This window comes from Marmota monax, unplaced genomic scaffold (genome assembly GCF_021218885.2).
Source record: "Marmota monax isolate L192 unplaced genomic scaffold, Marmota_monax_Labrador192_F-V1.1 WCK01_AAM20220418_F8-fsc00270, whole genome shotgun sequence".
NCBI lineage: Eukaryota > Metazoa > Chordata > Mammalia > Rodentia > Sciuridae > Marmota > Marmota monax.
Window position 1 is genome coordinate 1,563,825 of NW_026692847.1, and position 12,927 is coordinate 1,576,751.

Genomic DNA, 12,927 nt, shown 5'->3' on the forward strand with positions numbered 1-12,927 from the left:
CCCTAACCGTAACCCTTAAACTAACACTGAACCTAACCCTAACTCTAATCCTAACACTAACCCTAACCCCAACACTAACCCTATCACTAACCATAACCCTAAGTCAAACCCTAAACCTAACACTAACCCTATTTCTAACACTTACTTTAACCCTAACACTAACCCTAACCCTAACACTATACCTAACTACCCATAACCCTAAAACTAACCCTAACCCTAACCCTACACCTTACTCTAACCCTCTTTCTAATCATAATGAAACCCTAATTTTAACTCTGATCCTAACACAAAACCTAAACCTAACCCTTACCCTAACACAAACCATAATTCTTACACTCACACTAACCTTAACACTAACCCTAATCCAAACCCTAACTCTAATTCTAAAACTAATCTTAACCCTAACCCCAACCCTAACCCTAACCCAAAAACTAACCTTAAACATAAACCTAACCCTAACACTAAACCTAAATATAACCCTAACCCTAACTGTAACACTAACACTAACCCTAATTCTAACCCTAAACCTAAAAGTAACTCTAAACCTATCCGTAACCCTAACACTATCCCTAACCCTAACCCTAAAACTAACACTGACAATGAACCTAACCCTAAGCCTAACCCTTCCCTTAAACCTCACCCTAACCCTTACCATAACACAAACCCTAACCCTAACACTAATCCTTACTCTAACCCTAACACTAACCCTAACCTACATGTAACCCTAAAACTAACCCTAAACCTAACCCTAAGCCTCAATCTACCCCTAATCCTAACCCTAACCCTAATTCTTACCCTATCCCTAACCCTAACACAACCCTAACCCAAAACCTTACCATAACACAAACCATATCCCTCATACAAACACTATCCTAACACTAAACCTAACCCAACCCTAACTCTTAAACTAATCCTAACCCTAACCTGAACCCTAACATTACCCTAACCCTGAAACTAACCCTAAACATAGCCCTAAACCTAAGCCTAAAACGAAACCTAAAACTAACACTAACCCTAACTGTAACACTAACACTAACCTAACCATAGCCCTAACACTAAAATTATCACTAATCCTAACACTCTCCCTAACCCTAACACTAACACTAACACTAAAGCTAACCCTAAACCTAACACTAACCCTATCCCTAACACTAACCTGAACCATAACTTAACCCTAAAACTAACCCTAACCTCAAAACTTACAGTAACCCTAAACCTAACCATAACCCTAACTCTGACCCTAAAACTAACCCTAACCATAACCGTAACCATAACCCTAACAGGAAGCCTAACTCTAACCCTATCCCCAGTCCTAACCCTAAAACTAACCCTAAGCATATCCCTAACGCTAACACTATCCCTAACCCTAACACTAACACTAACCCTTACAATAAACCTAAACCTAACCCTAACCCTAACCCTAACCCTAACCCTAATCCTAACATTCTCATGAACTCTAATCCTAACACTAACCCTAAACTCACCATAAAAGTAATCCTAACCCTAATACTTACTCTAAACCTAACGCTAACACTAAGCCTCAACCTAACTCTAACACTAACCCAAACACTAGTCCTAAACCTAACCCTAATTCTAACTGTAACACTAACCCTAATCCTAACCACAAACCTACAACTAATCCTAAAACTAACCCTAACGAAAACTCTAACACGAATCCTAAACCTAACCCTAACCATAACCCTAACACTAACCTGCACCCTAACCCTAACCCTAACACAAACCCTAACCAGAATGCTAACCCTAACACAAATTCTAACCAAACCAAAACCCTAACCCTAACTTAAATTTAACCCTAAACCTTACCTAACCCTAACCATAACACTAACACTAACACTAACCCTGAACCTTACCCTAACACTAACCCTAATCCCAACCCTAAGACTATGACTAACCAGAACCCTAACCCTAACCCTGATCCTAACGCTAAACCTAACCCTAACAGTAACCCTAAGCCTAACTCTAAATCTAACTCTAATCTTAACCATAACACTAATGATAGCCTTAACCCTAACCCTAGCACAAACACTAACCTAACCCTAACAGTAACCCTAACATTAACCCTAAACCCAACCCTAATGCTAACTCTAAAACTAACCCTACTCCTATCCTGAAATCTAACCCTAAATCTAACCCTATCACAAACACTCACTCTAACCCTAACACTAACCCTAATACTAACCCTAACTTTAACCATAAACCTAATCTTAAATGTAAACCTAACCATAACCATAACACAAACCCTAACACTAAACCTAACACTAATCCTAAACCTAAGCATCACCCTATCCTTAACTCTAAACCTAACCCTAACCCTAAGCCTAGCACTAAACCTATCACTATTCTTAACCCTTACACTAACATCAACCCTAAAGCTTACTGTAACCCTAATCCTAATGCAAACACTAACCCTAACCCTAACCCTATCCATAAACCTAACACTAACCATAACATTAAACATAACCCTAACCATAACCCAAACACTAAAACTAACCCTAAACCTAACCCTAATGCTAACACTAATCCTAACCTTAACTGTATTCCTAATGCTATCCATAAAACTAACCCTACGCCTAACCCTAACGATAACTGGAACACTAAACCTAATCCTAAACCTAACCCTAAAAATAACCCTAACACCAATTGTAACCCTAACACCAACCTTAACCCTAACCCTAAATTTTACACTACTCCTAACCCTAACCAAAACCCTAACACTAATCCTAACCCTATCCTTAACCCTAATGGTAATCCTAATTGTAACCCTAAACCTAACCCTAACGCTTACAGTAACACAAACCCTAACACTTTTCATAGCAGTAACCCTAACTCTAACCCTAAAACTAACACTAATCGCAACCCTAAAACAAAAATAACTTTAACCCTAACGCTAAACATTACCCTAACCCTAAACCCAACCCTAATCCTAACCGTAACTCTAACCCTAACACTAAACCTAACACAAACCCTAACCTAACCCTAACCCTAACACTAACACTAATCCTAACCCTTAACCTTACCCTAACCCTAACCTGAATACTAAAACTAACCCTAACATTACCCTAACCATAACCCTAACCTATCCCTAACCTTAACGTAATCATAACCCTAACCCTAACACATACCCTAAACTAACCCTAAACCTAAACCTGTCCTAACCCTAATTCTAACACTAACCCTAACCCTGACCATATCCCTAACACTAACACTCACCTAATCCTAACCATAAACCTAACACAAACCCTAACACTAACCCTTCATCTAAATGAAAACAAAACCAAACACTAATGCTAACCTTAACCCAAACTCTAACACTAACCCTAACCCTTACCCTAACCCTAGACCTACCTCTAACCCTATCTTTTACCCTAAGCCAAATCCTCATCCTAATGCTACCCTAGTTCTAACCTTAATCCTTAGCCTTCCCCAAACCCTAACTCTTTTACTAGTCCTAAACATAGCTCTCATTCTAGCTCTAACCCTAACCCTAACTCTGACCCTTTTCTGACCCTAACATTAACCCTTGATGTAAACCTGACTCTAACCCTAAACCGAACCCTAACACTACCTCTACTGGTAAACCTGTACCTAAACCTAACAGTAACACTAGCACTAGACAAACCTAATTTTAAATAGAGTCATAAAACTAGACCTAGCCCTAAACAAAAACCTAGCACTAGCCCTAACAATAACCCTTAACCTAACTTAAAGAGTAAACCTCTTACTAGAACAAATGCTAGTCCTAATTATGGCTCTAAACCTAAAAACTAACCCTAACCCCACAATGACCCTTAATCTAATAGAAACCCTAGCTCTAAACCTTATCCTAAAACAAAACCTAACCCTAACACTAGACTTATCCATAACCCTTACCCTAAAACTAGCCATAACTATATCCCTCGCTCTTACATTACCCAAGCCCAAACATTTGCCCTAAACATCACACAAAACCTAGCTCTTATCCTAGCCCTAAACCTAGCCCTAATCATAACCCTAACCATAACCTTAGACCAAACCCTAATGCTAAACCTCGACCTAGCCCTAACCTTAGCCCAAACTCTAATCCTTAGCCTAAAGCTAACCCTAACCCTAAACATAACACTAGGCTTGACTCAAAACCTAACCCTCACCCTAGCCATAGCCTTAGCTCAAATGCCTACAGTTACTGTAACCCTAACCCTAACATTAACTCTAGGCTTAACCTTAACCCTAACCCTAATCTTAATCTTAACCCTAGCACTATACTTAGCTCTAACAATATTCATTACCCTAAAGAAATGCCTAACCTAAATGGTAACCATAGGCCTAATGATAACCCTATCGTTAACACTAACCCTATCCATTACTCTAAACCCAACCAGAACCATAAACCTAACTCTATCCATTACCCTAACCCTAACCCGAACCTACCACTAATTAAAGCATTAACCCTAAATTTTAACCTAAACCAAACCCTACCCTGAACCCTGACCCTAATAATACACCTAGCTTTCAACTTGACCCTTACCCTGCACCTAAACCTTACAAGAGACATAGCCATAAACTAACACTAAAACTAATACTAACCATAAACCATGACTTGATATAAGCCCTAGCCCTAATCCTAGCCTTACCCTAACACAAACCCTAAGCCTAGCACTAAACTTAGTCTTAATCCTAACCCAAAACCTAACCTTAGTCCTAACCCTAATTCTAACCCTTTCCCTAGAGATAAAGCTAGATATAACCCTATCCCTTCCCCTAAACGTAATCCTAACGCTAACACTAACACTAACCCTAACCCTAGGCCTAAACCTAACACTAACCCTAGCTCTAATTCTAGCCCTAATTTAGCCCTAACCCTAAACCTACCACTAAACTTAGCCCAAAGACTAACTCGAACTCTCAAGCTATCCGTATTTTTAGTTCTAACCCTATCTGTTACCATAACCCTAACTAGCCATAAACTTAGCCCTAACCCTAGCCATAGCCCTAAACCTAGATCTAACCATAACAATAAATCTAAGCCTAAACATCACCCTACCATTAGCTCTAACATTATCACTAATCATAAAACTAGCCCTAACCCTAGGCCTAGTTCTAAAACAAAACTGAGCCATAGCCCTATCCCTAACCCTACCTAACCTTAACCCTAGACGTGTTATTAGCCCTATCCCTAGCCCTAATCCTAGTTCTAAGCCCAGCCTTAATCCTTACCCTGATCTTAACCCCAGCCCTATCCTTAATTTTATCCCTTGTCCTAGCAGTAAACATAGCTGTGACATCATACCTTGCCATAACACTAACACTAAACTTATCCCTATCCCTAAACCTAGGCCTAAACCTAACACTAACCCTAGCACTAATCCTAGCCCTAATTTAGGCCTAACAGTAAACCTAACCCTATCCCTATCCCTAAGACTAACTTTAACTCTCGTCCTAGCCCTATCCCTAGTTCTAAACCTATCCTTTACCATAACCAAAAACCTAGCCCTATTCCTAGCCCCAACCTTAGCCCTAACCTTTGCCATACCCCTAAACCTGGATCAAACCCTAACCTTAGGCCTAAATCTCACCCTAACACTAGCCCTAACAGCAATGCTAATTGGAAAACTAGCCCTAAACCTAACCTAGCCCTAAAACAAAACTGAGCCATTAACCTAACCCTAACCCTTAACCTAAACCAAACAGTAACCCTAATCCTAGCCCTAAATCTTGCCATAATTTGAGTGCTAAACCTAACCCCAGAAGTAACCCTGAACCTGACTTGGATCCTAACACTAACCCTAGCTCTAAACATTGCCTTAATGCTAAACCAAGAAGTAGACCTAATCAGAAACCAAGTTCTTTCATTAGCCATAGCCCTAATGCTAACACATATCCTAGCACCAATCTGAGCCCTAACCCTAGGTTTAACTCTAAGACTAACCCTAAACCTAACCCTATCCCTAACCCTATCCCTAATCCTAACCCTATGGCTAATCCTATCCATTACCCTAAGCCGAACCCTCACCCTAATGCTACCCTAGTCCTAACACTAATACTTAGCCTATCCCAAACCTTAACTCTATTACTAGTCCTAACCCTAGGCCTCATTCTAGCTCTAGCCCTAACCCAAACCCTGACACTTATTCTGACCCTAACATTAATCCTAGATCTAAACCTGACACTAACCCTAACCAGACCCTAACTCTACCCCTACCAGTAAACTGATACCTGAACCTAACAGTAACACTAGCACTAGACCACACCTACTCCTAAATAGAGTCATAAATCTAGCCCTAGCCCTGAACAAAAACCTTGAACTAGCCCTAAAAATAACCCTTAATCTAACACAAAGACTAACCATATCCCTAGACCCAACGCTAATCCTAATTCTGACCCTAACACTAACCCAAACACTGACGCTTACCCTAACACAAACCCTAGCTCTAAACCTTATCCTAACCCAAAATCTAACACTAACACTAGACTTATTCATAACCCTAACCCTAAAACTATCCATAACCATAACCCAAACTCTTCCATTACCCATAGCCCTAACGCTAGTCATAAACATCACACAAACCTAGCCCTTATCCTAGCCCTAAAACAAGCCCTAATTGTAACCATAAAAATATCCCTAGACCTAACCCTAACCCTAACCCTCGCCCTAGTCCTAAACCTAGTTCAAACTCTAAACCTTTCCCTAATCATAACACTAACCCTAATCCTAACCCTAGCCCAGACTCTAACCCTAACCCTTGCCCTAGTCCTAACCCTAGCTCAAACCCTAATACTTACCCTAAACCTAACCCTGACACTAAACCTAGGCCTAACCCTAACCCTAGCCATAAACTTAACCCTAGCCCTAACATTAGCTCTAACCCTATCCATTACCCTAAAAATAAACCTAAACCAAATGCTAACCCTAGGCCTAATACTAACACTATCCCTAACAATAACCATATCCATTACTCTAAACCTAACCTGAATCCTAAACCTAACCCTATCCATTACCCAAATCCTAAACCAAACCTTAATTCTATTACAAGCCTTAACCCTAAACCTTAACCTGAACCAAACCATACCCGAACCATGACCCCAATGAAACACCTAGCTCTAAATCTGGCCCTTACCCTACACCTAACCCTTACACAAGACCTAGCCATAAGTTAACCATAAAACTACCACTTACTTTGAACCTAGACTTGACATTAGCCCTGACCCTAATCCTAGCCCTAGCCCTAACACATACCCTCATCCTGGCACTAAACCTAGCCTTAATCCTAACCCAAACACTAACCCTAGCCCTAAATCAAATTCTAACCCAAACCCTAGCTCTAAATCTAGCTATAACCCCATCCCTTCCCCTAAATCTAACCCTAACCCTAACACTAACACTAACCTTAACCCTAGCCTTAACCCTAGGCCTAACCCTAACACTAACCCTAGTGCTAATCCTATCCCTAAATTAGCCCTAACCCTAAACCTACCCCTAACCCTAGCCCAAGGAATAACTCTAATCGACCCAAAGTCCTATTTTTAGTTCTAACCCTATCTGTTACCATAACTCTAACACTAGCCCTAACCTTAATCCTAATGCAGGCCCTAGCCCTAAACCTAGATCTAACCATAACAATAAATCTAAGCCTAAACAGCATTCTACCACTAGCCCTAACACTATCACTAATCCTAAAACTAGCCCTAATCCTAGGCCTAGCTCTAAAACAAAACTGAGCTATAGCTGTAACCTAACCCTAGCCTAACGGTAATGCTAGACCTGACATTAGCTGTATCCCTAATTCTTACCATAACCATACCACAAACCTAACCCTACACATAGCCTTAATTCTAGCCCTAATTCGAGTCCTTTCCCTAACCCTGATCAGTAACACTTATCCTGAATCTGACCCTAACACTAACCCTATCTCTAATCATCTCCCTAAACATAAACCTAATCTAAACAATAGACATTGACCTAGACCTAATGTTATCTCTAAAACCAACCTTAATCTTAACTCTAGTTCTTACAATAGCCATAGTCCTACCTTATCCCTAACCTAAACCAAAACCTAGCTCTAACCTGATCCCTAACCCTAGCATTAACCCTATCCCTAACCCTCACCCTAGCCCTATCACTTAACCTAAACCTAACTCCAAAACTAAACATTGACCTAACCCGAACCATGGCCCTAATCCTAACCATAACCCTAGTCCTAACAGTAGCTCTAATCTTATTTATTACCATAACCATAACCATAACCATAACCGAATTCTAACCCTAGGCCTAAAACTAACCACAGCTCCAACCTAACAATAACCGTAGCCCTAACTGTAGCTCTAATCCTATCCATTACCCTAATCATAACCCTAACTGAATTCTATCCCTAGGCCTAAACTTAACACTATCCCAAACCCTAAGGCTGTCCATTACCCTAAACCTAAACTGAACCCTAAATCTAACCATATCCATTACCCTAACCCTAATACTAATCCTAATGCTAATTTGAGCCCTAACCCTAAACCTTAACCTAACACAGACCCTAAACCTGATTCCGACCCTAATAATACCCTAGCTGCAAAGCTGACCCTAACACACAACCTAACCCTTACAATAGATCTGGTTATAAACCTAACCCTAAAACTATCCCAAACCATAACCCTAGACCTTACATTAGCCATAGCCCTAATCCTAGCCGTAACCCTAACACAAATCGTAGCCCTAATCCTAGCACTAAGCCTAGCCTTAATCCTAACCTTAATCTTAACCCTAGCCCTATCCCTAATTTATACTTTGACCTAGTCAAAAACGTAGCTGTAACATCATACCTTACCCTAACCCTAGCACTAAACCTAGGCCTAAACCAAACCCTAACCCTAGCACTAATCCTAGCCCTAATTTAGCCATAACCCTAAACCTAACCCTATCCCTATCCCTAAGACTAACTCTCTCACCATAGTTCTAGCCCTTTTTCTAAACATATCCCTTACCATAACCCAATCTCTAGCCCTATTCCCAGCCCCAACCTTAGCCCTAACCTTTGCCCTACCCCTCAACGTGAATCTAACCCTAAACTTAAGCCTAAATCTCACCCTAACACTAGCCCTGACCCTAAAGCTAATTGGAAAATGAGCCCTAACCCTAACCTAGCCCCAAAACAAAACTGAGCAATAAATCTAACCCTAAACCTTAACCTAAACCAAACACTAACCCTAAACCTAGCCCTAAACTTTTCTATAATTTGAATGCTAAAAATAACCCTAGAAGTAACCCTGAACCTGACTCGGATTCTAACACTAACCCTAGCTCTATGCATTGCCCTAATGCTAACCCTAGAACTAGCCCTAATTAGAAACCAAGCTTTTTTCATTAACCATAGCCCTAAAGCTAACACAAATCCTAGCACTAAACCAAGCTATAAACCTAGGTTTAACCCTAAGACTAACCCTAAACCTAAACAAAACCCAAGCCCTAAACCTATCCCTAACCCTAATCCTACCCATAAACCCATCCCTTTCCCTAAGACAAACCCTCACCCTAATGTTACCTAGTCCTAACCCTAATCCTTAGCCTATCCCAATCCCCAATTCTATTACTAGTTCTAACCCTAGCACTCATTCTAGCTGTAACTCTAACCCAAACCCTGACCCTTATTCTGACTCTAACACTAACCCTAGAACTAAACCTCACACTAACCCTAAACCAGACCCTACCCCTACCTCTCCCAGTAAACCTGTACCTAAACCTAACAGTAACTCTAGCACTGGACCAAACCTAATCCTAAATAGAGTCATAAATCTAGCCCTAGCCCTAAACAAAAACTTTGCACTAGCCTTAAAAATAACCCTTAAACTAACATAAAGACTAACCCTATCCCTAGACCCAACACTAGTCCTAATTCTGGCCCTAACTAACCCTAACCCTAACCCTAACTGACAGCCATAGTGCTAGCCATATACACCACACAAACCTAGCCTTATCCTAGCCCTAATCATAACCCTAGCCCTGACTCGAACCCTAACCATCTCCCTAGGCATAACCCTAGCTCATACCCTAACACTTACCCTAAATCTAACCCTAGCCCTAATCCTAACCTTAATAATAGCACTAACCTTAGATTTAACCCTATCCATTACCCTAAAGAAAAGCCTAACCAAAAGGCTAACCCTAGGCCTAACGACAACCCTATCGTTAATAATAACCCTATCCATTGCTCTAAACCTAACTGGAATCATAAACATAATTCTATCTATTACCCTAACCCTAACCCAAACCCACTGCTAATTCAAGCATTAACCCTAAATCTTAACCTAAACCAAACCCGACCCTGACCCTGATTCTAATAATACACCTAGCTCTAAACTTGACCCGTACCCTACACCTATACCTTACAATAGACATAGCCATAACCTAACACTAAAACTAATACTAACCATAAACCTAGACTTGACATTAGCACAAGCCCTAATCATAGCTGTAGCCCTAACACAAACCCTCAGCCTAGCCCTAAACCTAGCCTTAATGAAAACCCGAACCCTAACTTAGCCCTAACCCAAATTCTAACTCTTGCCCTATCTCTAAACCTAGCTATAACCCCATCACTTTCCCTAAAACTAACCCTATCCTTAACACTAACACTAACCCTAACCCTAGCCCTAACTATAACACTAACTATAGCGCTAATACTAGCCCTAATTTAGCCCTAACCTTAAACCTACCCCTAACCCTAGCCCTAAGACTAACTCTAACTCTATTTTTTTGTTCCAACCCTATCTGTTATCATAACTGTAACACTAGTCCTAACTTTAGCCCTAACCATAGCCCTAGCCCTAAACCTAGATCTAACCATGACAATTAATATAAGATTTAACCTCACCTTACTACTAGCCCTAACACTATCACTAATCCCCAAACTATCCCTAACCCTAGCCCTGGCTCTAAAACAAAACTGAGCCATAGCTCTAACCCTAACCCTAACCTAAATGTAACCCTAAAACTGAAATTAGCCCTATCCCAAATTCTTACCCTAACACTAACACAATCCTAACCCTACACCTAGCCTTAACCCTCACCCTAATTCGAGACCTATCCCTAATTATAAAAGTAACACTGATCCTGACTCTGACCCTAACACTAACCCTATCTCTAATCATACCCCTAAACCTAAACCTAATATAAATAATAGACCTAGTCCTAATGCTAACCCTAATACTAGCCCTAATCGTAACCCTAGTTCTTATATTAGCCTTAGTCCTACACTAGCCTTAACCTAACCCAAAACCTAGCCCTAATCTGATCCCTAACTCTAGTTTTAATTGTAGCCCTAACCCTATCCCTAGCCCTAACACTTAAACTAAACCTAACCCTAAACCTAAACATTGTCTTAACCCGAAATCTAAACCAAACCATAGCCCTATTCCTAAACATAACACTAGCCCTAAACCTAGATATAATTTGATCCATTACACTAACCATAACCCTAAGCAAATTCTAACCCTAAGCCTAAGGCTAACCATAGTCCTAACCTAACCATAACCCTATTCCTAAGTGTAGCTCTAATCCTATCCATTACCTGAACCATATCTTTAACCAAATTCTATCTCTATGCCTAACTCTAACCCTATGCCTTACCATAACCCTGTCCATTATACTAAACCTAACCTGAACCTGAAACCTAAACATATCCATTATCCTAACCCTAATGATAATTTTAGCCATAACCCTAAACCTTAACCTGACCCATACCCTAACCCTTACTCTGGCCCTAATAATACCCCTAGCTGTAAATTGGAACTTAAGGCTCAATGTAACCCTTACAATACACCTGGCCATAAACCAAAACCTAAAACTATCCCTAACCATAACTTTAGAACTGACATTAGCCCTAGACCCAATCATAGCCCAAACCCTAACACAAACCCTACCCCTGATCCTAGCCCTAAGCCTAGCCTTAATCTTACTCCTAACCTTAACCAGAGCCCTAACCCTAATTTTACCCCATGCCCTAGCCCAAAATATAGCTGTAACATCATACCTTACCCTAACCCTACCTCTAACCCTAAATCTAACCCTAACTCTAGGCCAAAACCTAACACTAATCGTAGGGCTAATCCTAGCCCTAATTTGAACCTAATCCTAAACCTAATCCTATCCCTAGCCCTAAGACTAACTCTAACTCTTGCCCTAGCTCTATCCAAAGTTCAAAACCTATCCCTTAACATAACCCAAAACTAGCCCTATCCCTAGCACCAATCCTAACTCTAACCATCACCTTAGCCCTAAACTTGGTTGTAAACCCTAACCTTAAGCCCAAACGTCACCCTAACACTAGCTCTAAACCTAATGCTAATTACAAAACTAGCCCTAACCCTACCCTAGCCCTAAAACAAAACTGAGCCATAATACTAACCTTAACCCTTAACCTAAACCAAACAGTAACCTTACACTTCTCCATAAACTTAGCCCTAATTTGAGCCCTAACCCTAACCATAGAAATAACCCTGACCCTGAGTCGGGCCGTAACTGTACACCTAGCTCTAAACATTGCCATAACGCTAACCCTAGAACTAGCCCTAGTCAGAAAACTAGTTCTTTCATTAGCTGTAGCCCTAATGCTAACACAAATCTTGGCCCTAATCCGAGCCCTGACTCTAAACCTAACCTTAACCGTACCTCTAACCCATTGCTTACCCTAAGCCAAACACTCACCCTAATGCTACTCTGGTCCTAACCTTAATCCTTAGCCTACCCCAAACCATATCTCTATTACTAGTCCTAAACCTAGCCCTCATTCTAACTTTAACCCTAATCCTAACTCTGTCCCTTATTCTGACCCTAACACTAACCCTAGATCTATACCTGACCCTAACCCTAAACCAAACCTAACACTACCTCTAGGGTAATCCTATATCTAAACCTAAAAGTAACACTAGCAATAGACCAAACCT